General features: G+C 35.3%; 1 long non-coding RNA gene and 1 other non-coding gene across 2 annotated transcripts; both read right to left on the reverse strand.

The window, feature by feature from the left end:
• Positions 1-1,192: 1,192 nt before the first annotated feature.
• Positions 1,193-6,446, reverse strand: LOC141637647 (uncharacterized). Its single transcript, XR_012541833.1, has 2 exons — positions 6,326-6,446; positions 1,193-1,367 (listed from the first exon to the last, which is right to left on the reverse strand). It is a non-coding gene; the product is annotated as an uncharacterized LOC141637647 (long non-coding RNA).
• A 12,169-nt stretch (positions 6,447-18,615) lies between these two features.
• LOC141637662 (small nucleolar RNA R71) lies at positions 18,616-18,722 on the reverse strand. The gene has a single exon (XR_012541847.1). It is a non-coding gene; the product is annotated as a small nucleolar RNA R71 (small nucleolar RNA).
• Positions 18,723-25,697: the final 6,975 nt, after the last annotated feature.

Raw genomic sequence — 25,697 nt, forward strand, 5'->3', positions numbered from 1 at the left:
GAACGGGGATTGTTTTACGGTGGACTTCAATTTACAACTCCCAACAGAAAATAAAGAGAAGGAAGGATAAAAAGGAAAGATGAGATGAAACCCTCTCTTTTTAGGTTAAATCCACATTATGTTAATCTAATAAGCTCTGATTTGTAAGGATTAAACTAAGATATTAAGATTCATTAAAAGTCTAAGGTTTACTTACAAAAATAGGATGGGTGATGGTGATGAATAAGCTTAATTTTCCTCTTGTTTCTTCTTCTTCTTCTTCTTCTTCTTCTTCTTCTTCTTCTTCTTCTTCTTCTTCTTCTTCTTCTTCTTCTTCTTCTTCTTCTTCTTTCTATCCAACGGTTCCTCTTCATTCTACACACTTTTTTTTTCCTTCTCTTTTTCTTTATTTGTGGTAAAATATCCTGGGAAATTAAGATAGAAAAGGAAATTTGGGTATATATAACGAGTTAGATCTAATTGTATTCGGGCCGAGTTTTAGTTTACGATACGATCTGGCGTTAAGTTATGTAACTTAACTCCCGAGTACTTCATCTTAAAGTAATGTTTTAAATACGGTTAGTATGCGTTTTTATCGCACGTCCTTTCTTTTCTTTCCCTTTTTTCGTTTCAAGTTATTATTTGTTTTCTATTCAATTTCCAAGTCGATGTACAATTTTCTTTACTATTCACATTTGAATTTTGAATTACAAAAATTCTTTTAAAATTATATTTTAACAAAAAATACTTTCCACGTATTTCTAAGTTGACTCAAATTTTTCGGGGTATTATAGTCACTCACACTAAAAAGAAATTTCATCCTCGAAACTTGAAAATACGAAATGATGAAGTTCTAAGGACAAAAGCAGTTTTTGAAACCTTACTAATATACTAAAAATGAAATTCCTTTAAAATTACGTTTTTCCAAACTTCAGAACGAAAGGGTTCCTGACACTATCAATCCATAAAGAAGACTTGTTAAAACCAAACACAACTGATTAATGATATTAAAAATCCACCCACTTTAAGATAAAGTTCGTCCATGAATTTAAAATTCAAAACAAGTCGCATAAAAAAAATAAAAAAAAAAAAAAAATTATAAAAGAACTTGAAGACTAAAATCAGCGATGTTAATATGTGAAGATCTCAATACCTAACCAAGAATGAAATCGGCTCTGATACCAATTGTAACACCTCTGTTTTTCGGCTAAATAAAAAAAACTAACTTTTACATTTAAAACTCGCCAAAATACAGGGATATTATAATTAATATACAAAGTCTCTCATTACAAATTACATTTTCTTTATAAAAAAAGAAATAAAACTTTTATAAAGTCTTTAATCAAAAGCTCTGACTTGAAAATCTTTTGAGCGGCATCAGAAGTCACCTGAAAATAAACCATCACCTTGAAAGGTAGCCCAAATGGGACAAACACGAGCTGAGTAACACTACACTATCTCATGGAAATTTAAATATTAGAACTAAAGGAAAGGAAAACGAGAATTCTTTTGTTTAGTCTTTCCAATGATGACACAAATGAACTAAATTTGTTTATATAAGACAATTCAAGTGCTACAACAACCACCTTAACGAAAGGTTACTTCCTTTGTTTCAACACCTACTCCATATTATACAAATACGTAAGTGCTTCTAAGTATCTATCACCATTTACATAATTATCAAAAGCGCCATTATACTTATAGCTCCACAAATATATCCAAGCAAAACTCATCCTAGCTTAGCCCACTAATCTCAATTACTAATTCTGAGGTCAACACTCGCTGAACATACATGTATCACCTATGATCTAAATTCCAAAAGAGGATCACTAACAAAGGTTTACACTTTATAATTCATTCGATAAACAAACTAATACTATGAATTAAAACCGAAACTTTACTTCCTTCCTTGAGACTAAGAGGTTAACAAGAAACAACCGGCTAAAACTTTATGTGCACACCTCTTTGTCAGGTCAACGCCTAACAAGAGTAGATAATGGTTGAGTACTGGGCATTTAAATTGTCCGGCTCGCTACTGCGGGTTATCAGCCATTCTATAATTTTCACTAGGCATTTAAAAAGCTCGGCTCGCCACTGCGGTTTATGAGCCATTCTATAATTTTCACTGGGCATTTAAAATGCCTGGCTCGCCATTGCGGGTTATGAGCCATTCTATAATTTTCACTAGGCATTTAAAATGCCTGGCTCGCCACTGCGTGTTATGAGCTAAACTTTAATCCTCTAATCTTATGGCTTAGAATTTTAGCGAAAACGCTAAATAAAATGTAAACTTCTGAAACAAAGCTGAGTTGTTATGTTACAAAAAAAAATAGTAAAATTACTCCATGTAATTAATGTCTTGGCTATTAATCTCAGTATTACAAAATACCAATTCCACCACTAATTATTATACTACTTCAATCACACCATTACAGTTGCTACAATCCAAATCTCCTCTACCTTGTTTATACTTTATACATAATACTCATATGGCTACTCTCATTATTTTAAAATACCAACCTTGCTATAACAAGGCTAAACCCAAACTCGTCCATTTGTGTAAACAAATAAAAAGACATAGATAATACTAAATTTAATACTCATTTCACGCATCCATAATTAACCAAGTCTCGACTCAAAAGCCCAAGTTATAAACTTTATATCAAGTATTACTTTATATCTAAGTATAGACTAAACTCATCTCATGTCCGAATTAAGTGTACACCATATAACTTAAATGACTGCATTCATATTGTTGGGGTTTTTGATACAAATAATATAAATATGCAAAGACACACAATATTTTGTTATGGACTTAACCACAACCAAACCTTGTATTATTATTCTTAAACCTTAATCAATCCTCCAACACATAGCTACTAGCTAAGATTTCCAACTATGCTTAACTCGGGATATTAAGCATACACTCACTCTTATTTTCCAACATAACTAGTGATGACCTTTATATAGAAGGTCCAAGTCCTAACTCCAATATAGCCACATTAAGAGCCTTAATGTCTTACTAATCTAACTCCTAACATTTACACTTAGTAACATATAGTATTACTTAAGAATAACATTAGTAACCTATCTACAAACTAATAACCATTAAAGACTCTAAATGCTATATTCAAAACCTTGTCTTTAACTTATGCCTTGGATTAATGTTGGGATTACTTTCCCAACAAACCTCCCCTTAAGCCCAACATTACTTTGGACTTGTCCATCATCAAGCGGAGCGACCCAACCTTTACGTGGAAGCACCTCCCCTTCACTTGAGAGCACATCCCCTTGAACTAACCCATCTTCAACACATCTTCCATCAAATGTGAATAAGTTAGTTTTTCCTTTTCTACCTTTGAGAATCACCTTGCCATTTTTAGTGACCTCCAAAACACCATTCTTAACATGAACGTTACAACCCAATCCATCTAATCTATCCAATGAGATTAAATTTCTACTAATGTTTGGTATGTATCTAACATCATCAAACCTTCTAACTTGGCCATCGTTAAGTCTTACCTTAACCTCACCAATCCCTTCAATCTTTGCCTTTTCACCATTTGGCAAACTAACCTCCTTACCTTCACATTCTTGAAAAGAAGAGAACCACTCTCTTTTTCCACATATGTGATAGAAAGTTCCCGAATCTAACACCCAGCTCTCACTAGGTTCCTTTTCACCATGAACCATTAAGAGCTCACCATCATCAACTTCTGCCATAGCTGCAACCCCACTAGCACGAGTCTTTTTCAACTCCTTCAAATCTTCTTTTGCCTTAGGATATACAGCTTGTATATGGCCTAACTCATCGCAGTAGAAGCACTTGATATTAGGATTGTGCTTTTTCCAACCGCCCTTCTTATTGCCACGATATTCACCCACAAAAACTCCTCCATCACTTGAAGAGCCACCACCTCCTTGCTTCATCAACTTTTCGGATTCTAGTAAAACTACAATGGTCTCATCTAAGGCTAATGTTGTCTTCCCCACAAGTAAACTAGTAATAACCGTGTTATAGTTTTTGGGAAGAGAAGCCAACAACATTATTGCCTTATCTTCTTCTTTGAATGTCTCATCCAAACTCGCCAATTGGGTGATCAAGCCATTAAACTTGTTTAGATGATCCCTCAAATCTCCGTCATCTACCATCTCGAGCTCGAAAAGATCTTTCTTCAAAAATAGTTTGTTAGCCAAGGACTTCACATTATAAATGCTACATAACTTGGTCCACAACTCCTTAGGATTTGTCTCCTCTAACACACTATACTTGATTTCGGGTGCAAGGGCTAACCGGATTGTACTAACCGCGCGCAACTTCATGTCCTCCCATTTGAGAACTTGAACATCATCGGGCCTTTTATCTTCAAGAGTCGCATACAACCCGTGTTGTACCAGAGCATCCTTTATCATGCTTTGCCACAACAAGAAATTGTTCTTGCCATTGAACAACTCAATCTCAAACTTTGTACCAAAACTTTTCTCCATCGAGTCGTAGCTCTGATACCACTTTTTGGGGTTTTTGGTACAAATAATATAAATATGCAAAGACACACAATATTTTGTTATGGACTTAACCACAACCAAACCTTGTATTATTATTCTTAAACCTTAATAATAATACAATCAATCCTCCAACACTTAGCTACTAGCTAAGATTTCCAACTATGCTTAACTCGGGATATTAAGCATACACTCACTCTTATTTTTCAACATAACTAGTGATGACCTTTATATAGAAGGTCCAAGTCCTAACTACAATATAGCCACATTAAGAGCCTTAATGTCTTACTAATCTAACTCCTAACATTTACACTTAGTAACATATAGTATTACTTAAGAATAACATTAGTATCCTATCTACAAACTAGTAACCATTAAAGACTCTAAATGCTATATTCAAAACCTTGTATTTAACTTATGCCTTGGATTAATGTTGGGATTACTTTCCCAACACATATCTTCATAGAAAGCAAACCAACTTCGCCTTTGCACACCATTAGCAAATCAACTTTTACACTTTACGAACTTCTTAATTTCCCGTCTCTTAACAGCATAATGTCTTTTCACCCCTAAGCTTATTCGCTAGCGTTATTACTATACTCATGCCTCTTGAATAATTTAACAATAGCTTAACCCATCTCCCAAATTAATTAACTTAACAACACTAGTATATAAATAATATCACATTCACCCTCATTTAATCAATAGAATATCCTTCTACAGTAACCCCCGTAACAATAATCTGAATGTGCAACCAAATGCTAAAATCCACTAATTTAAATGCATTGGCTACCGGTACCACTAACTAATCTTGATGCCACCATATCAAGTATTAGTCCACATTATGCCATAATTCTAACTCTTGTGAATTAACAGTACCCCTTCATTAGAATTAACTGAATTTATAGAAATATATGGCTACTTGTATACTATTAATTATAATAATAAGAATATTACAATTATGATAACATGATTTTAACACCTAATATGAAAACAATGACCATCTAGTCATATAACCGCGAACAATATTAATAATAACAGGGTTAATAGAATCGTGTTACCTTAAATAAAGAAAATAGGAATCAACTATATTCGTGTATCGGATCAACTTTGGGCTCGAAACCAACATTCAACTCCAACCAACCTTCCTAGTCAAACCTCAAGTTTGATCAATATTAATTAATCCTTGATCTTATGGCGGTGATAACATAATCTACTACAATTAATAAGTAGTGCACATATAATCACTCCCACTGCATCCCTAAACCACAATTATTCGTATGCTACTAGGATCTCACAAAGCATTTTCATGTATAATTACATAGATCAATCTCAACTCCTATACCTACAATAACAAAACCAACCTCGCAACCAATATGTTGTACAATTTGAAAAACAATTCTTATCAACCAAAATATAATTCTCCTCTACCTTATTAACTGGGCTCTCAGCCCATAAAACATATAAATCGACCGCCATTCAGCCAACCCAAACTATCTACACTAATAATAAATAGAAGCAAATGAAATTGCACTATGTTAAAACGATATTTGATTTATAAAGATGAGCATATCAATATTGAATGAAATACTTACCATTTATGTAATACCGATGACGAAGGAAAGAGACGACCCAGAGTCGTGGTCGGAACGGCGATGGTTTTACGGTGGACTTCAATTTACCACTCCCAAAAGAAAATAAAGAGAAAGAAGGATAAAAAGGAAAGATGAGATGAAACCCTCTCTTTTTAGGTTAAATCCACCTTATGTTAATCTAATAAGCTCTGACTAGTAATGATTAAACTAAGATATTAAGATTAATTAAAAGTTTAAGGTTTACTTACAAAAATAGGATGGATGATGGTGATGAATAAGCTTAATTTTCCTCTTGTTTCTTCTTCTTCTTCTTCTTCTTTCTATCCCACGGTTCCTCTTCTTTCTACACACTTCTTTTTTTCTTCTTTTTTTTCTCTTTTTTCTTTATTTGTGGTAAAATGTCCTGGGGAAATTAAGATAGAAAAGGAAATTTGGGTATATATAACGAGTTAGATCTAATTGTATAGGGCCAATTTTAGTTACGATACGATACTGACGTTAAGTTATGTAACATAACTCCCGAGTACTTCATCTTAAAGTAATGTTTTAAATACGGTTAGTATGCGTTTTTATCGCAGTCCTCTCTTTTCTTTCCCTTTTTTCGTTTCAAGTTATTATTTGTTTTCTATTCAATTTCCAAGTCGATGTACGATTTTCTTTACTATTCACATTTGAATTTTAAATTACAAAAATTCTTTTAAAATTATATTTTAACAAAAAATACTTTCCACGTATTTCTAAGTTGACTCAAATTTTTCGGGGTGTTATAGTCACTCCCCCTAAAAAGAAGTTTCGTCCTCGAAACTTGAAAATACGAAATGATGAAGTTCCAAGGACAAAAGCAGTTTTCGAAACCTTACAAATATACTAAAAATGAAATTCCTTTAAAATTACGTTTTTCCAAACTTCAGAACGAAAGGTTTCCTGACACTATCAATCCATAAAGAAGACTTGTTAAAACCGAATACAACTGATTAATGATATTAAAAATCCACCCACTTTAAGATAAAGTTCGTCCATGAACTTAAAATTCAAAACAAGTCGCATAAAAAAATAAAAATAAATAAAAAAATAAAAATAAATTTATAAAAGAGCTTGAAAACTAAAATCAGCGATGTTAAGATGTGAAGATCTCAATACCTAACCAAGAATGAAATCGGCTCTGATACCAATTGTAACACCTCTGTTTTTCGGCTAAATAAAAAAAACTAACTTTTACATTTAAAACTCGCCAAAATACAGGGATATAATAATTAATATATAAAGTCTCTCATTAAGAATTATATTTTATTTATACAAAAAGAAATAAAACTTATATAAAGTCTTTAATCAAAAGCTCTGACTTGAAAATCTTTTGAGCGGCATCAGAAGTCACCTGAAAATAAACCATCACCATGAAAGGTAGCCCAAATGGGACAAACACGAGCTGAGTAACACTACACTATCTCATGGAAATTTAAATATTAGAACTAAAGGAAAGGAAAACGGGAATTCTTTTGTTTAGTATTTCCAATGATGACACAAATGAACAAAATCTGTCTATATAAGACAATTCAAGTGCTACAACAACCACCTTAACGAAAGCTTATTTCTCTTGTTTCAACACCTACTCCATATTATACAAATACGTAAGTGCTTCTAAGTATATATTACCATTTACATAATTATCAAAAGCGCCTTTATACTTATAGCTCCACAAATATAACCAAGCAAAACTCATCCTAGCTTAGCCCACTAATCTCAGTTACTAATTCCAAGGTCAAAACTCGCTGAACATATATGTATCACCTATGATCTAAACTCCAAAAGAGGATCACTAACAAAGGTTTACACTTTATAATTCATTCGATAAACAAACTAATACTATGACTTAAAACCGAAACTTTACTTCCTTCCTTGAGACTAAGAGGTTAACAAGAAACAACCGGCTAAAACTTTATGTGCACACCTCTTTGTCAGGTCAGCGCCTAACAAGAATAGCTAATGGTTGAGGACTGAGCATTTAAATTGCCCAGCTCGCCACTGCGGGTTATCGACCATTCTATAATTTTCACTGGGCATTTAAAATGCCCGGCTCGCCACTGTGGGTGAGCCATTCTATAATTTTCACTGGGCATTTAAAATGCCTGGCTCGCCACTGCGGGTTATGAGCCATTCTATAATTTTCACTTGGCATTTAAAATGCCTGGCTCGCCACTGCGGGTTATGAGCCAAACTTTAATCCTCTAATCTTATGGCTTAGAATTTTAGCGAAAACGCTAAATAAAATGTAAACTTCTGAAACAAAGCTGAGTTGTCATATTAAAAAAAAAATAGTAAAATTACTCCATGTAATTAATGTCTTGGCTATTAATCTCTGTATTACAAAATGCCAATTTCACCACTAACTATTATACTACTTCAATCACACCATTACAGTTGCTACAATCCAAATCTCCTCTACCTTGTTTATACTTTATAAATAATACTCATGTTGTGTATAGTATACAATAACTAATAAGCATCATCTCCGAAACTCTTACTTACTTACTGCACCATTAGCCATATAATATGCCGAATTCAACTACTATTAATCAAAACTCATATGGCTACTCTCATTATTTTAAAATACCAACCTTGCCATAACAAGGCTAAACCCAAACTCGTCCATTTGTGTAAACAAATAAAAAGACATAGATAATACTAAATATAATACTCATTTCTCGCCTCTATAATTAACCAAGTCTCGACTCAAAAGCCCAAGTTATAAACTTTATATCAAGTATTACTTTATATCTAAGTATAGACTAAACTCTTCTCATCTCCAAATTAAGTGTACACCATATAACTTAAATGACTGCATTCATATCTTCACAGAAAGCAAACCAACTTCCCCTTTACACACCATTAGCAAATCAACTTTTACACTTTACGAACTCCTTAATTTCCCGTGTCTTAACAGCATAATTTCTTGTCACCCCTAAGCTTGTTCGCTAGCCTTATTACTATACTCATGCCTTTTGATTAATTTAACAATAGCTTAACCCATCTCACAAATTAATTAACTTAACAACACTAGTATATAAATAATATCACATTCACCCTCATTTAATCAATAGAATATCCATCTACAGTAATGTCCGTAACAATAATCTGAATGTGCATCCAAATGCTTAAATCCACTAATTTAAATGCATTGGCTATCAGTACCACTAACAAATCTTGATGCCACCATATCAATTATTAGTCCACATTATGCCATAATTCTAATTCTTATGAATTAACAGTACCCCATTCACTAGAATTAACTGAATTTATAGAAATATATGGCTACTTGTATACTATTAATTATAATAATAAGAATATTACAATTATGATAACATGATTTTAACACCTAATATGCAAACAATGACCATCTAGTCATACAACCGCGAACAATAATATTAATAATAACAGGGTTAGTAGAATCGTGTTACCTTAAATAAAAAAATAGGAATCAACTAAATTCGTTTATCAGATCAACTTTGTGCTCGAAACCAACATTCAACTCCAACCAACCTTCCAAGTCAAACCTCAAGTTTGATCAATATAAATTAATCCTTGGTCTTATAGCAGTGAGAACATAATCTACTACAATTAATAAGTAGTGCACATATAATCACTCCCACTGCATCCCTAAACCACAATTATTCGTATGCTACTAGGATCTCACAAAGCATTTGCATGTCTAATTGTGACACCCCTTGATGAGGCATCAAAAGAACTATTAAATCTAAGCGGAAAATACGATATTTTTAAAACCTTTAAAAGTTTAAAGTGCGGAAACCACCATAAGTGATCAAACGAAAATGAAAAGAAAGATAATTAAGTTTTACAATTAAAAATAAAGTGCGTTGGGGAAAAGATATCCCACGAATAAGCGCAAGTATAAAGATAGGTGAGTCTAAGAAAACGATAACTAAAGTCTACGGGTCAACGTTTTCGCTAGCTCACACGTCTTCCCCACATAGTCTGCATCACGGACCTGTCATTCATGTAAACATGAACACCACAGTCAGTGGGGAGTAACTCAGGGTTCTCCCAGCCACAATATGTCAAAATACAAGTACGCAATAACTTAATTAAACATATTGATCATACATCATACTTGAATAATAATGAACAAGGGGATATAAACGATAATCATAATGAGAAGGCATATTAAAATCATGATGAGATAGGCATATTACATTCATAATGAGATAGGCTTGGTACATTATATTAAATATGCATTCAAGGGAGTAGAATAACTAAGTCAACCAATTTCATATTAACTCGACTCAACTATTCATGTGAGATAATTAAAATAATATGGAAGACACGAATACGGTCGTTTAGACAAAAACACGCATTTCAAGGAAATATAACATAGATATGAGATTAGTCATCGAATCATATGAATAAGATAAATAACAGATCAATTAAATAGAAAATACATGGATGGAAACCATAGCCATTACTTTGAAAATCTCTTAACAAACATTGCACGGGACGTGGCTACCAATGTTGCATTCATACTTATGGCTTGCATCTCACCATAAGAACGGATGGGAACATCGATCTCGGCGATCATATCGCTACTAGAGGCTTGCATCTCACCTCTAGTATCCGATAGGACCAAGACTCTCACAAACAATCATAGGAAACATGAACTCTCGTATATAAGGACACGTCAATGACCATAATCAAGCAAGACATTTACGTAGTATGGACTCACAAGACAAACACGTAGACTCCAACCTCTTGGTAGGACGACGATAATAATACGGTCATAGTCTAAACCTGGATCCAGACTCTCGGGATGGGCGTCACCCGATTCGACAAACGATATAGCAATTGTATCCAAGACTCGAAACATGGCACGCACTTGTATCCAAAGGGCGTCACCCGATTCGACAAACTAACAACTTCATGACATAATTAAACACAATTATTAGGCATGAATAAGATGGTTTCTTTACTAATTCATCCATATATACAAAAGACTAGAAACTTCTTCAAACCACTAAGAGAGATTCAACACAAAACTCATTCAACAACAAACAAGTAAAAACATGTATAGAATCTAACTTTAACACACATATGAACAAACTATAACATATATAAACATCCAAATTGACATAATGTCGAGTAACCCATTACCGTTACCTTTTTTCACTGAAATCCACAATAGACACGTCTACCTTTCAAGAATCCACTTCCGGGTTAACTAATCTTTCTCCTAAACATAAGAAAACACAAATTAAGACTAAGAATCGAAATTAGGAAAAAGGGTACCATGTATAAATGGCTCGACAGCCCTATATAAGGAGGAAAGTCGGTTCCTTTCTTACCTAGAATGATTGAGGATGATGAGAGGAAGAGATAGACGCGAAAAACACTTGATTCGGATAAGAATTGAGCAAGTTATGAAGTTTTGAATATTTGTAAGAGAAGGGTGTAAAAATGGTGTTTGTTGAATATGGTGTGCTGAAATTTTGAGGAGGGAGATGTAGTTAGGGTTTCCTTCATGATTTTTATGAGGAGGAAGGAGTAGTATGTGAGCCCAATAGTCATACTAGGCCCAAAATGCAAGATTGAGTCGATATACACAAGAATTTACGTCTCAAGCCCACTACGACTCATGACGGAAAATATTATTATTATTATTACTACTATTATTATTACTATTATTATTATTATTATTATTATTATTATTATTATTATTATTATTATTATTATTATTATTATTATTATTATTATTATTATTATTATTATTATTATTATCCGACCAAAATATTTATTTTTATATAACTTAAGCTTTAGAAATATAATATTTATAAAAATCATGTTTAATAATGAAATTAATTTAAATTAAATAATTTAAAATATAAATAAGACAGTAGATGGTTAATTAAATTATAAATGTCAAAATGGAAAATTCGCGGGTGTTACAATCACCCCATCTTTTAAAAAGTTTCGTCCTCGAAACTTGAAAATAGAAATGAAATGTCATATAAAAATAATACCGGAATTTTGAAATCGGTAACCAAAACATTAAAAGGTTACTTATCGTAAGAATCAAAATCCCTTCAAAAGTTTCAAATAAAATTTTCCGACAGGACCAGTTTCTCATCAAAGGAACGGAAGTGCTCTCGTTGCGCATTCAAAAACATCACATTCCAAATCGAAGATATGGTCAAAAGCAAATCATTTGTATAATTTGAAAATCAAAGTACTTTCAAAAATATTAATGAAGAGTTTTCAAAAGTATAAGTCTCATTCATGGAACGGAATTGCTCTTATCGTGCACACAAGAACGCTAACTTTCCAAGTCAAAGACAAATTTAAAACAAAAATCATTTGCCGACAAGCGTAGAACAAGTTATTAAACGTCTCTAATAACGAGTTCTAACATCCGATCAACGTTAAAATCAAAAGAAGAGGTAATCCACTCAAATTTTCTTTTGCAAAAGTCAAAATAGAAATAAAGGTTTCACTTTTAAATTCAAAAGTGAGTCAAAATCTGAAAATATAGCATTAAACCTTGACAAACAAATCGTAAATAGATCAAAATTAATAGAATATGGATAGAATTTTGAAGAATTCTCGGGTTTAGTAATTAGAGTTATGATGAATAAGTTTACACTCAAGAAACAAATAGGGGACTAAACCAAATTTTCATTTTCAAACTTTTAAAATAGGTAACGTTTTGTAAAAGTAATATAAATTTTTAACAATGAATCCGAAATGGTAGCTTGAAATGTTTAGAAATTTTATGAATTGAAAAGTAACTTAGACATCATAAAAACAAGATACGCTAAGAGGGTTCAAACTTAACCAACAAAAGAGCTATGATGAACTTCCTAGGAGTAAGAATTGAAGTCAAATTTACAAGGATGTCAAAGATAGAGTTTCACAGGTTACGAGTATCAAATTTAAAGGAGGAGCATGATGAAGCGAGGAAGAGAGGTATGAATGGAAATGCTTATGCTTAAAGAAGGAAGGAATTTAAATAGCAAGGAAACGCCAGGTACTCAAGTCTCAAACAACAATGTCATCCTGAACGGTTCCGAAAACTTCCTAACCACAAAACTCATAACCACATAACTCCCAAGAATTTCCTCAAATCACTTATGTTACTTCACTCTAAGCAATTCCATGAAATAAGGCACTCCACTATGAGTGTAATCTCATCACTCCAAATCCTCAAACATCCACAAACAACTTCCATAAGATCAAAGTCAAAGTTTCCAACAAAGCTATACTCATATCCAACTGGTGTCATTTATAAGTTTCCCAAAATGGTAAAATCCTCAATCAAGGATCCTAATCTCAAGTTCTAAATTCCAGGTTCCTCAAATATCCCACAAGGTTCTCATTTCAAAGCAAGGTAGTAACAACTCAACCTAAAACTCTTTCCATGAAAGTTCATCCTACTACACATTCTTTTGAGAAAGATGCATAATCACCCAAGTTTGAAAAATCAATAGGATATCGAGTCCTAATCTCCCATTACTTATTACGGATTCCAAAAAGCGGAACTACACTCAACTACAACATCATCCCATCATATCAAGTACTCAATACCACAACAAAGTTTATAAAACTATAGGGTTAACAAATACTTCTCAATACTAAGTCTCTCTCAACTGAAGAACTCTCAAGGGTCAACTAATATCAATCACATCACCAATCCATTATGGTCATCAACATCCCAAGGAGTATTCTTTCAAATCTGACATCCTAGAACTTTACTTACCAACAAGTCCTCAAGAAACAAGATTTTAGTTGTAACAACGCCTTACCACCTCATATTTCCTCATTCTAATACCAAAGATTGAAACTATGTCCTTTAACTTAACAATTGGCGTCAACCATACTATTATCCTTTCTAGCTACTAAAATAAGCGCTAAGACTTCCCAACAACGTAGTTTAGTCTCACTCTCATACCATGCCTCAAGTAGTAAACAAGATCATTCACTTAGACTAAATAATAATCCCACAATTAGCATTTCTCATATGGTAACATCTACGTTATCAAACTCTCATGTCTAAAGTGATTAAGAAAGCCAATCGTAAACTCAAGTTACTTGGTCAATCCTACCTCCTCAAATCCACCATTCAATTTCATCCATTTTAAGTCAAGTACTAAGCACTAGTATCCCAAGCCTCGTCTGACTACACTTCCCGAGCCTTTCAGATCCCAAACATAAACAACAAGGCCAAGTTCTATAACCTTAGTAACAAATGCAACTCACACTTGACACACATAATCCACCAATCAAGAATACTAATTTTATCAAGGATCTAGGTATAAGAACCATCAAAATGTCTCATCACACTACCTAAGCCTTTCTAACACAACAACCTCTCAAAACCAGGGTTAAGGCTCAAACACAACAATCTCCTCAGAAGTCAAATTTTCAACCAAGGTCAACATTCCTCAAAAGAAGGAGTACTTTCCAATAGGCGTTAAGGGAGGATTAACAAGGATCAAAGGACAAGTTAGTAGAGTACAAGAATACTCCTCAGGAAAAGAAAAGAGAGTTTAGAAGAAGAAGAAGAAAACATTAAGAAGTAAATAATAAGGCAAGATACACAATGAATGAGAAACATCTTCGAGGAAGTAGAAGCATTCTTCAAAACTTGAACAAATCTTCAAGTCTCGACAATAGGCACCAAATCTTGATCTTCTCGTAGGTAAGTTTATGGTCATTGATCCAAGGGCACTACAATTATTAAATGACAATCAACAAACATGTTAGAACCTAACAAAGAGCAAACACACTACAGACTACCACCTTAGGTCCTTAAGTCTACCCATCTCTCATTCATTATTCAAGGTCAAGTTCAAGTTTAAATTTGGGGCACACATGTGTGCGTCGGGAGCAACATAGGCTCTGATACTAACTGTGACACCCCTCGATGAGGCATCAAAAGAACTACTAAATCTAAGCGGAAAATACGATATTTTTAAAATCTTTAAAAGTTTAAAGTGCGGAAACCACCATAAGTGATCAAACAAAAATGAAAAGAAAGATAATTAAGTTTTACAATTAAAAACAAAGTGCGTTGGGGAAAAGATATCCCACGAATAAGCGCAAGTATAAAGATAGGTGAGTCTAAGAAAACGATAACTAAAGTCCAAGGTCAAAGTTCTTGCTAGCTCACACGTCTTCCCCACATAGTCTGCATCATGGACCTGTCATTCATGTAAACATGAATGTCACAGTCAGTGGGGAGTAACTCAGGATTCTCCCAGCCACAATATGTCAAAATACAAGTACGTAAGAACTTAATTAAACATATTGATCATACATCATACTTGAATAATAATGAACAAGGGGATATAAACGATAATCATAATGAGATAGGCATATTACATTCATGATGAGATAGGCATATTACATTCATATTGAGATAGGCATGGTGCATTATATTAAATATGCATTCAAGGGAGTAAAATAACTAAGTCAACCAATTTCATATTAACTCGACTCAACAATTCATGTGAGATAATTAAAATAATATGGAAGACCCGAATACGGTCGTTTAGACAAAAATACGCATTTCAAGGAAATATAACATAGATATGAGATTAGTCATCGAATCATATGAATAAGATAAATAACAGATCAATTAAATAGAAAATACATGGATGGAAACCATAGCCATTACTTTGAAAATCTCTTAACAAACATTGCACGGGACGTGGCTACCAATGTCGCATTCATACTTATGGCTTGCATCTCACCATAAGAACGGATGGAAACATTGATCCCGGCGAACATATCACAACTAGAGGCTTGCATCTTACCTCTAGTATCCGATAGGACTAAGACTCTCACAAACAATCATAGGAGACAATGACCATAATCAAGCAAGACATTTACGTAGTATGGACTCACAAGACAAACACGTAGACTCTAACCTCTTGGTAGGACGACGATAATAATACGGTCCTAGTCTAAACCTAGATCCAGACTCTCGGGATAGGCGTCACCCGATTCGACAAACGATATAGCAATCGTATCCAAGACTTTGATGTGACCATAATTAGTGCATATTTAGTCCCCGAATTAGCCTTGTTCCCATGCTTTTTAGTGCATATTTGGGTCATTTATTGTCTTTTGTCCTTTGTTTTACATATTCTTTGAGGTTTTGTGTCCTTGGTAGGAAAGGAGTGCAAACCTTGCATTTTCATGGCAAAATGAAGCTAAATTGATTGAATTCAATGACCAAGCATCAAGGAGAGACAAGATTAGAAGACCCTTGTACATACTATAGTAGATGGGCAATGATGAGAAAAGATCCTTGCATCCCCGAGGAAATCCTCAAGGATTCTATGAAGAAAAAGGAAGAAAAGAAGAAGGAATGAAGCTGTAAGACAATCCGAGCGGATTGCCCTGAATCCGCCCGTCCAAGGCCTACAATCCGAGCGTCTTCCTCCACAAGACGCCCATCCAAAACCCCGCCAATCGAGGCGTCTTCCCCAGCTGGACGCCCGTCAGAACACCCAAATCCGCCCGTCCCGTGCCTAAGATGCCCGGATTCCCTTACAGCTATTTCGTCTTCTACAAACTTCAAGGAAGGATGCGCATCTTTTTTTAAGACCGGTGAAAAAGAGACCGGAGTCTCCCTAGAGACCGGCGATTCCTCAAGGACTTAATCGTCATTTAAGCCCTTAGTAAACCCTAATTTATGTAACTAATCCCCACTATAAATACCCCATTAGTCTAATTAGAAGAGCATGTTCTTCTTAGCAATCTTTAGTGTAGTTAATATCAATCAAATCTCTCTTTAATCTTGTAATCAACATTTAATCAAGTTTTAATACAAGTTTTATTTCCTTAATCTCTCCCCTGTTCATCCTTTATTTTGGGTAATTGAAGACTATTTAGGTTATTATTGGGAGATTGACAACCTTCCAATCTATCATCAAGTACTTCTATTATTCTTTGCTTTATTATTGGAATCATTAGTAGGTATAATTCTCTTAATTCCTTTTTAATTATTGTTAATTATATTCATTTATTCATCATGTTTCACTTTGTTGGTATGATTGACAACCTTGCTAGCATGTTTAACATGATAATGAGTGAGTAGTTTCCTTTGCTAGGGTTAATGGGTAATTAGGGGAAACCAACATGGGGAATGATTCATGCTTAATCTAATATGTTTTCATAGTTTATTTGCTTGCTTGTTGTGATCTCAACTTATGCACATGTTATGTTTGATGAAATGCGAGCCTATGAATCCTTGCATTTTTTACCCATCACCTATCTTTTCAATGAGACTTGTAAGACATAAACCAACTCGAGTCTCATTAGACCATGCATATAGTTGAGTATGGAAGATTAAGTCGACTTTTAGGTGTTGTACAATCTAATCGATTCGGCTCCGGGACCCAAACTTTCCTAGGATTGTAAGATATAAACCAACTCGATCCATCACAACAATAATGGCTTGGTTATAATTTGAGAATATGTTTGTATGATCAATTTCCATGAATCCCCTATGACCCCATGACACCCTAGTGCTTTTTATCAATTGTTTACATCCCTTTTAATTCATCTTGCTTGTTTACTTTCATTGTTATTTAGTTTAATGATCTTCTACTTCAAAACCCAAATTGTGACACCCTTAGGCACCACTAGTTACAATAGAAAATCTCATCTCAATTCCCGTCCGTTGGGATCCGACCTTTACTTGCCTCTTTACTAATTGTAGAGTTGTTTGTGAAGTTATAAATTGTGTTTTGGTCTAGGTGTTCCTAACGACAAGTACCGAAAACTAAACCTCCTCGAGAGTCCGACCAAAAATGGCGCCGTTGCAGGGGACGGTGTTAACTTGATTTAGATTTTCTTGTATTGTTATTAGTTGTGTCTTTCTTTACCTTGGGGAAGTAAAACTCCTCAAGGTTGGTTATAATTATTTTCGTGTTGTTTGATATTTTGCATGTCTAGAAGATCACAAGGTAACTTGTTACCCTTTGATCAGGAAATTGAAAGGACTTTGACAAATAATAGAAGACTTGCTAGGAGAACTTTGAGAGGTATTGGTGAGGTTGTAGACATTCAACCAAATACTATTAAGTTCATCAACCCTTTTGCAAGAGAAGGTGAGGAGAACCCAACACAAAATCCAACACAAAATCAACCCACAATGCCTAAATTTTCATCACATTCCGTACCAACCGAGGAGAACCTACCCAATGGTACTCCCACACCACAACACTTAACCGGAAATTTTATTGCCAAATCCGCATTTATCCAATTAGTCGAAAGAAGCCAATTTGGGGGGATGCCTAGTGAAGACCCTCACTCTCATATGAAGACTTTTTGCGACTATTGTGATGCGATTTCTCAAACCGGTGTAACTCAAGACCAAATTCGATGGGTCCTATTTCCTTTTTCTCTAATTGGCACCGCGAAACAATGGTTGGAAGGCCTTGATAAAGCTACTCTCGGAATTGATTCTTGGAAGAAGTTGGCTCTAGCTTTCTACAAAAAGTTCTATCAACCGGAAAAGACTAACATGCTAAGAGCTCAAATTACGGGCTTTAAGTAAAGAGATGAAGAATCTTTGTATGAAGCTTGGGAGCGATTCAAAGGAATTTGTCGCTCATGTCCTCACCATGGACTTAGCGAGTGGTTCTTGGTACAACAATTTTGGAACGGCCTTTATGAAGACTCAAGAAACATTCTCAACATGGGATCAAATGGAATGTTCACCGAAGTTGATGACAATCAAACTTGGAACAAAATTGAGGAAATGGCGGTCCATAACTCACAATATAGTAGACCTCGCAAGGCTACTAGAGGAGAAAAACATGAAGTGGACTCCATTACTCAATTGGGTGCTCAACTTAGTGTCACATTGATACCATCAATTTGAAGTTTGAAAAAGCTATGGCTAGACTTGAAGAAGCCTCAAAATCACCAAAGCATCATGTTAATGCCATGACGGCATCTTCATCAATCCCAAGTGGGATATGTGAGAATTGTGGAACTTTGGGACATGACCAAAGTGAATGTAGGGGAACAAATGAACAAGTGAATGCTTTTCAAGCATACAAGAGTGGTACCCCTTATTCAAACTATTACAATGAAAACACCAAATTCCATCCAAATCTCTCATACAAAAGCCAAAATGTTCAAAACCCTCAACCAACATACACCCCACCTCCCATGAGAAACCAAAATCAAAGACCCTTTTACAACCAAAACCAAGGTTACCAAAATCAAACTCCATACAATCAACAAAATGACCAAGGTTTTGATGTTCAAAAAGCGGTCCTCCAAATGCAAAAGAATCAACAAGATTTTTTCACTCAAATGCAAAAGGATAGTCAAGCAAAGGAAATCACAATCAACAACATCCTAGCTCACACCAAAATGTTGGAAACCCAATTGACTCAACTAGCATCTTCAAGCTCACAAAGACAAAAAGGGCAATTACCACCTCAAAGTAATCCCCCAAGACATGAAACGGTTAGTGCCATTCACTTGAGGAGTGGTACAAGGTATGAAGCACCGAAGAAGCAAGTTGAGGACGAAGTTGTGGAAGCTAGTGACAAAGAAGAAGTTGTGCAAAACTCCAAGGATGGAGAACCATCAAAAGAAGAAGTTTCAAAGAAAATGAAGACAAGGTCAAGGAGAAGGAGCCCATTGTGATTAGACTTCCTTTTCCGAGTCGTCAAGCCAAGCCCAAATTTGATGACCAACTTGGAAAATTTATGGAAATTGTGAAGAATTTGGAAGTCTCAATTCCTTTCAAGGAATTAATCAATCACGTGCCGGCCTATGCAATATACATGAAAGACATCCTCACAAAGAAGAAGTCGATCCGGAAGCTTAAGATTATCGCCTTCACTAAGGTGAGTAGTGAAATACTTCAAGGGAGTTCACCTCCAAACTTAAAGATCCGGGAAGCTTCTCAATACCGTGTACCATTGGCGACACCACGATCTACAAAGCCTTATGTGATCTAGGGGCTAGTGTGAGTGTTATGCCGTACTCGGTGAGTAAAAGGTTAGGGATGGGAGAGCTTAAATGCACTAATATCACACTCCAAATGGCCGATAGATCGACGAAGACACCATTAGGGATATGGGAAGATGTTCCCGTAAGAGTTGGGAAATTTCCCATCCCGGTGGACTTTGTCATTGTTGACATGGAAGAAGACTCCAACATTCTAATCATTCTAGGAAGACCTTTCTTGCACACCGCGGGTGCGGTGATTGATGTGAAGCATGGAGAGCTCACTCTAGAAGTGGGAGATGAGAGCATAACTTTCAATCTTGACAAGACCATGAGAGCTCCCCATTTGCATGAACCATGTTTTATGGTTGATCATTATAGCCGGAAGGATGATCGGAACAAGTCGGAATTCCAATGGAAGAAGAAAATTGATGATGCTCCATTCAAAGAGCAAGTGAATTGTAACAAAGAGAGCTTGAAAAGCTCACCAAAGTCAAGCAATGAGGATGGCCTCATTGGCCAAGATAAGAAAGTGGGAGAGTTATCTCTATTAACTCAAGATATCTTTAGTGATCAAGTAGATGAAGTTTGTGGTCTTTGGGACGATGAGTTTGAAGGGATTTTCAATCCCTATATTGGTAATGCTATCGATAAAGACCAACATGAAGGACAACAAGGGCAAAGGTCTATTGAAGATCTTTATCATGATAATGAACAAGCTTTTGACTACTTTTTCAAGGTGTTGAGCAACATCAACAACACCTTGGACATGCCCCCATGACATCTCACTAAGGATGAGAGTTTGGTGGAGTCCTCTCCAAACCACCATTTGTAAATATTTCTAACTCTCTAACTTGCATTTTAATTCTTACATTGCATTTTTATCATTTTTGGATTTTTATGCTTTGATCAAGGTAATTATCATTTTTGAGAGAAGTGAGGGAGGGACTAATGATTTTATTGATGTGTAGTGCTTTAGCTTAGTGTGGGAATAGCAATTGCCTAGGCTATTCATGCCTTTGTAGTGCCCCTACAATGAAGAACACGGGATTTGAAGAATGAAAAATGACAAGGGATATGCAAGTGCACGGATGGAACTGAATCCGTGTAGACCAAGGAGAATACGAGCGTCCTTAAGGGGAATCCGCTCGTCTTTAGGAAATCCGAGCGTCTTTGGCAGAATCCGCCCGCACATTTTAACTGAAAAATTGAAAATTTGGGACTGTCGAAGAATCCGGGCGTCCCAGCAGAGAAGACGCTCGTCTTGAAGAATCCGCTCGTCTTTGCAGAAAGACGCCCGTCTTTTTGCCAGTGCAAAATAAGAAAGCTTGTTGTATCAAAATCCGCCCGTCTTCAGCAGAATCCGCTCGTCCCGCAGTCAAAGAATCTGAGCGTCCTAGCTGAAAGACGCCCGTCTTTAGGCGAGAATCCTGAACCCAGAATAGGCAGAATCCGAGCATCCCGAAGGAAAAACGCCCGTCTTCCCCTGCAGTTTCAAAATTTTCGGTATTTTTAAATACCCCCTCCCACATTCATTCCTTCATTCATACATTCAAAACACTACCCATAAACCCCAAAACTCAAAACCCTCATCATCTCCATCACCAAAACAAGATTTCCTTAACCAAGTTCAACAAAACCAAATCCAATCTTCCTTTTAACAACAATTAATCACTCCTCTTCCAACAAAAATCAATCCAAGCACCAAAATCTTCAACCTTTGAGTCGATTTTTGAATTACAAAGGCAAAGCCTTTCATCTTAAAATCGATTTGGGTATACTTGGAAATTGAAGATTTTCACTCTTTTCTTGGTATAATCATCAATGGTAAGAACAAAAGGATCAACAAAGGCACCTAAGGCAAAGGCACTCTCAACAAGGCAACAATGTCTTCAAGCAAAAAAAAGCCTCATTGGCTATGGTGGTTGCTAGTGCAAACTTGGAAGTTCAACAACAACAAAATCCTCCCTTGGAAGCAACAACATCATCAACTCCGGAAATTGCTCAATTATCAAACTATCCGGAGGTAATTTTCATTTCTAACTCCCATAGGGATACATTTGGCAAGTATGCTAGGAAATCCTTTCTACCCACCAAATTCATTTGTGAAGATGCCTTGAACAAATTGGGTGTCCTTGAACAAACAAAAGCCTTCTTTGAAACCATGGGGCTGGGAAAATTGTTTTCTACAAGAGAATTGACATACCCCTCCCTTACCTTGGAATTCTTGAGTTCTTTGAAAGTGACTAAGGTAGAGACTAGAGAATACATCGAGTTTCGCCTTGCCAATGTGAATAGGCGCATCACCTTTGATGACTTGAGTAAAGCATTAGGTCTTAGTGATTCACCTCGTTATTACAAGAAGCCCGAAAAATATGACCCCGCTCCTCTTTGGGAGGCGATTTCCGGGAAGAAATTTGAGAACTATCATGCTTGTCGCGCTCTATTAGTCCACCATCCGGGCATTAGAGTGTGGCACAAGGTCATCGGGAATACTATCATTGCAAGAAAAGACACTAACCACTTTACCAAGCTCAATTGTATTCTACTTGAGTCGGCCTTAAATATTGGAAGGGAATTCACCAAGCCTTACAATTCTCTAAGGCTTTTGGTGGAAATATGGCTCAATATTGATTGTGGAAAGCAAGGCACCACTTTTATTGTAAATGGAGGTCTAGTCACTCTTTTGGCTAAGTACTTTGATCCGAATTTCAACAAGGATAGCAAGTATGTGGTGAAAAAAGGGGGTCATCTCATTGACATGGATGCCATGATTAACAAGTACAAGTGGGTTACCCATAATCCTATTGACACCAAATATGGGTGGCTCACCAATGGTGCTAGATCTTTTAGTTTGCCTTCCAAGATATGCCATTTGAGTGTCCATCGGACGAACTACCTTCTTCCCCTCTCAAAGGAAGCCGAATACATCATCCGTCAACAAAGGGGTGAAATTGAAATGCCCTCCTCCTCCATTGTCACACCACCCTATCCATTCAAATATCAAGAGTTCAAACCCGAAGGTGTTGAAGTGGGCAATGACTACATGACTCTACTTATGCAAGAGATGCACAAACAAGCTTATAAGGATCGGGAAGATGCATACTTAGCCCAATATCCACCCCTCCTTCATTTAGCTAGACAAGGACTACTTGATCCTTCATGTCCTTTGCCTAGTTGGGTGGATAGGGAAATCTTCTTTCCAAGTGCATCTAGGGGTGAGAGACCGGGTGACGATGAGGTTGTCGGTGATGAGGTTGTTGATGAAGGCATTGATGAAGAGGTAAATGAAGAAGAAGAGGCTAATGAAGAAGAAGAAGATGATGAAGGAAGTGAAGAGGGAAGTGGTGATGAGTCCACTTCTATTGAGGAAGATGATGACAATGATGATATGGTGGAAGACTAACAAGCTTTGGAGGCTCCTACTCTCTTGAGGTTTGTCTACTTCTTTCTTTGTTTTATTTATTTTATCTTGATCATGGTTGGAGAGTCCTAGCAACATAGAGGACTAACACCTCGGCCCCATTGAGGTGTTCCTTTTTTATTGTTCCCACCTTTGAAAATCCAAAATGACAAATTTAGTTTCATGCATTGCATCTTGTGTGCATGAACTTACCCAACTTTAGGACATTAGAAATAATGTCTATCTCGGTTTAGGGAAGTACATGCATACGCAACATGAGGTAATCTAAATTACGCTCTCCGTCATAAACAAAAACCCATGCATCATGTAGTGTAGTATAGTATAACTTGCATTTAGTGTAGAATTCATGCATCATGCTTGCATAATTTCCCATCATTTTGGCCATTGAGGACAATGCCCATATTAGTGTGGGGATGGGGAATTCTAACTTAACTTTTATTCAAAAATCCAAAAAAAATCAAAAAATTTCGAAAAACCAAAACAATTTAAAAAATTGAAAAGCCAAAAACAAGTTCATTTCCTTTGTAGTGTAGTATTGTATATATTGTTGTATATATTGTGTTTGTTCTATCCTTGTTCACATTGATTGACTACGCCACATCCGAGACATGAGGATATTGAAGACCGCATGGTATGATCTTTCCAATCTCTTTTTTCCTCTTTATGTTAATGACTATGTGGCTTTATTTTGATTGATGCGGTATAACAATGTGAATTTAGGACTTGCATCTAGTTTATATGTCATATTAGTTGGTAGAATCATATGCATTAGGATGTATATATGTTAGTTGCATCATGGCATGTAGTTTGCATGTTAGGAAAATTTTGTGAAACCGTCTACTTGGGAAGCTTGCTGACAAGTGTACATAGGCCCTAGTAGATGCTTTTTCTTCTTAAGACTTTGCTTGTTAGCACTACTACAGATACAGGCTATAACAACGGTTAAAAACCGTTGTTATATAAAATAGCGGACGTTGTTAAAGCGTCCGTTGTAAAAGGTTTTAACAACGGTTGGTTTTCTTAAGCAACCCGTTGTTAAAACTATTAACAACGGTTTTAAGTATCAAAACCCGTTGTGGAAAGTGTGATTCAATTTTGGTGGGAAAGTTATAACAACGGTTAATTTACAAGGAACCGTCGTTATAACTAAAGACAACGGGTTGTATCTACATAACCTTTGTTGTTTGTTTTTACAAAATAAAAATAAATTAAATTAAATATTACTAGATGCATGCATAATTACGGGGCCCGTTATAATTCCGATGCATGCATTATTACTGCCATCCCTGTAATGTGCATATGAATGGACAATATATGGAATGAGAAGGGTTTACATTAGATTTGAAGCAGGGAGATATGATGATTATGGCACAACTTCCTAAACATGCATATATTATATTAATTAAAAAACAACTTAAAGGACACATTACTTAGTATAAATACATACATTATCTCAACCACCATTCCATTATCTCACTATCTTCAAACCCTAACTGCTAAAACAATCTCCAATCCCTAATTAATCTTTCAAACTAACAACTCCAAAGTTCATCAACAAAATGAACGATTACATCCTTAAAACTATTACTATGACCGAGAACAACAACAGCTTCATCCGCCGGTTGCTCCACATCGAGGAAAGTTTTAGGAGCTATCTTGTGGATGCTCAAGCCGCACTCAAGGACGCCAAAAGAAATGGCTTGACAGAGAGCGGCGAGTTGTTGCGGACTATATGACGATATAGCAACTACTGAACAAAACCTCCAAATAGCTAAGGAGGAGAGGAGGGATATCATAGAAGAGAATAAGACTCTCTATGAACATATAAGAATTGCATTTTTAGAAATGTAATTCTTTTTTTAATTTATGTATTTATATATATATATATATATATATATATATATATATATATATTAATATAATATATATTAATATATATATATATATATATATATATATATTAATGAATTATTAATTAAGTTTATCATGCATTCCTCTCTATCATCTTGCTTCTTCTTTGTTTTATTTTATTTAATTTGTTTTACGAGCTAATTAAGCGAATAATAACATAATAATGATCGATAAAAACCCATCATATATACATGCAAATGAAATAATTAAAAAAAGAAAACAATGACGATGAAAGACGATGAAACCAACAAAGTGTGGCGAGATTTACCGATAATTAGAGAAAGTAAGAGACGATGAAACCA

Source organism: Silene latifolia, unplaced genomic scaffold (genome assembly GCF_048544455.1).
Source record: "Silene latifolia isolate original U9 population unplaced genomic scaffold, ASM4854445v1 scaffold_124, whole genome shotgun sequence".
In the NCBI taxonomy this organism is placed as follows: Eukaryota; Viridiplantae; Streptophyta; class Magnoliopsida; order Caryophyllales; family Caryophyllaceae; genus Silene; species Silene latifolia.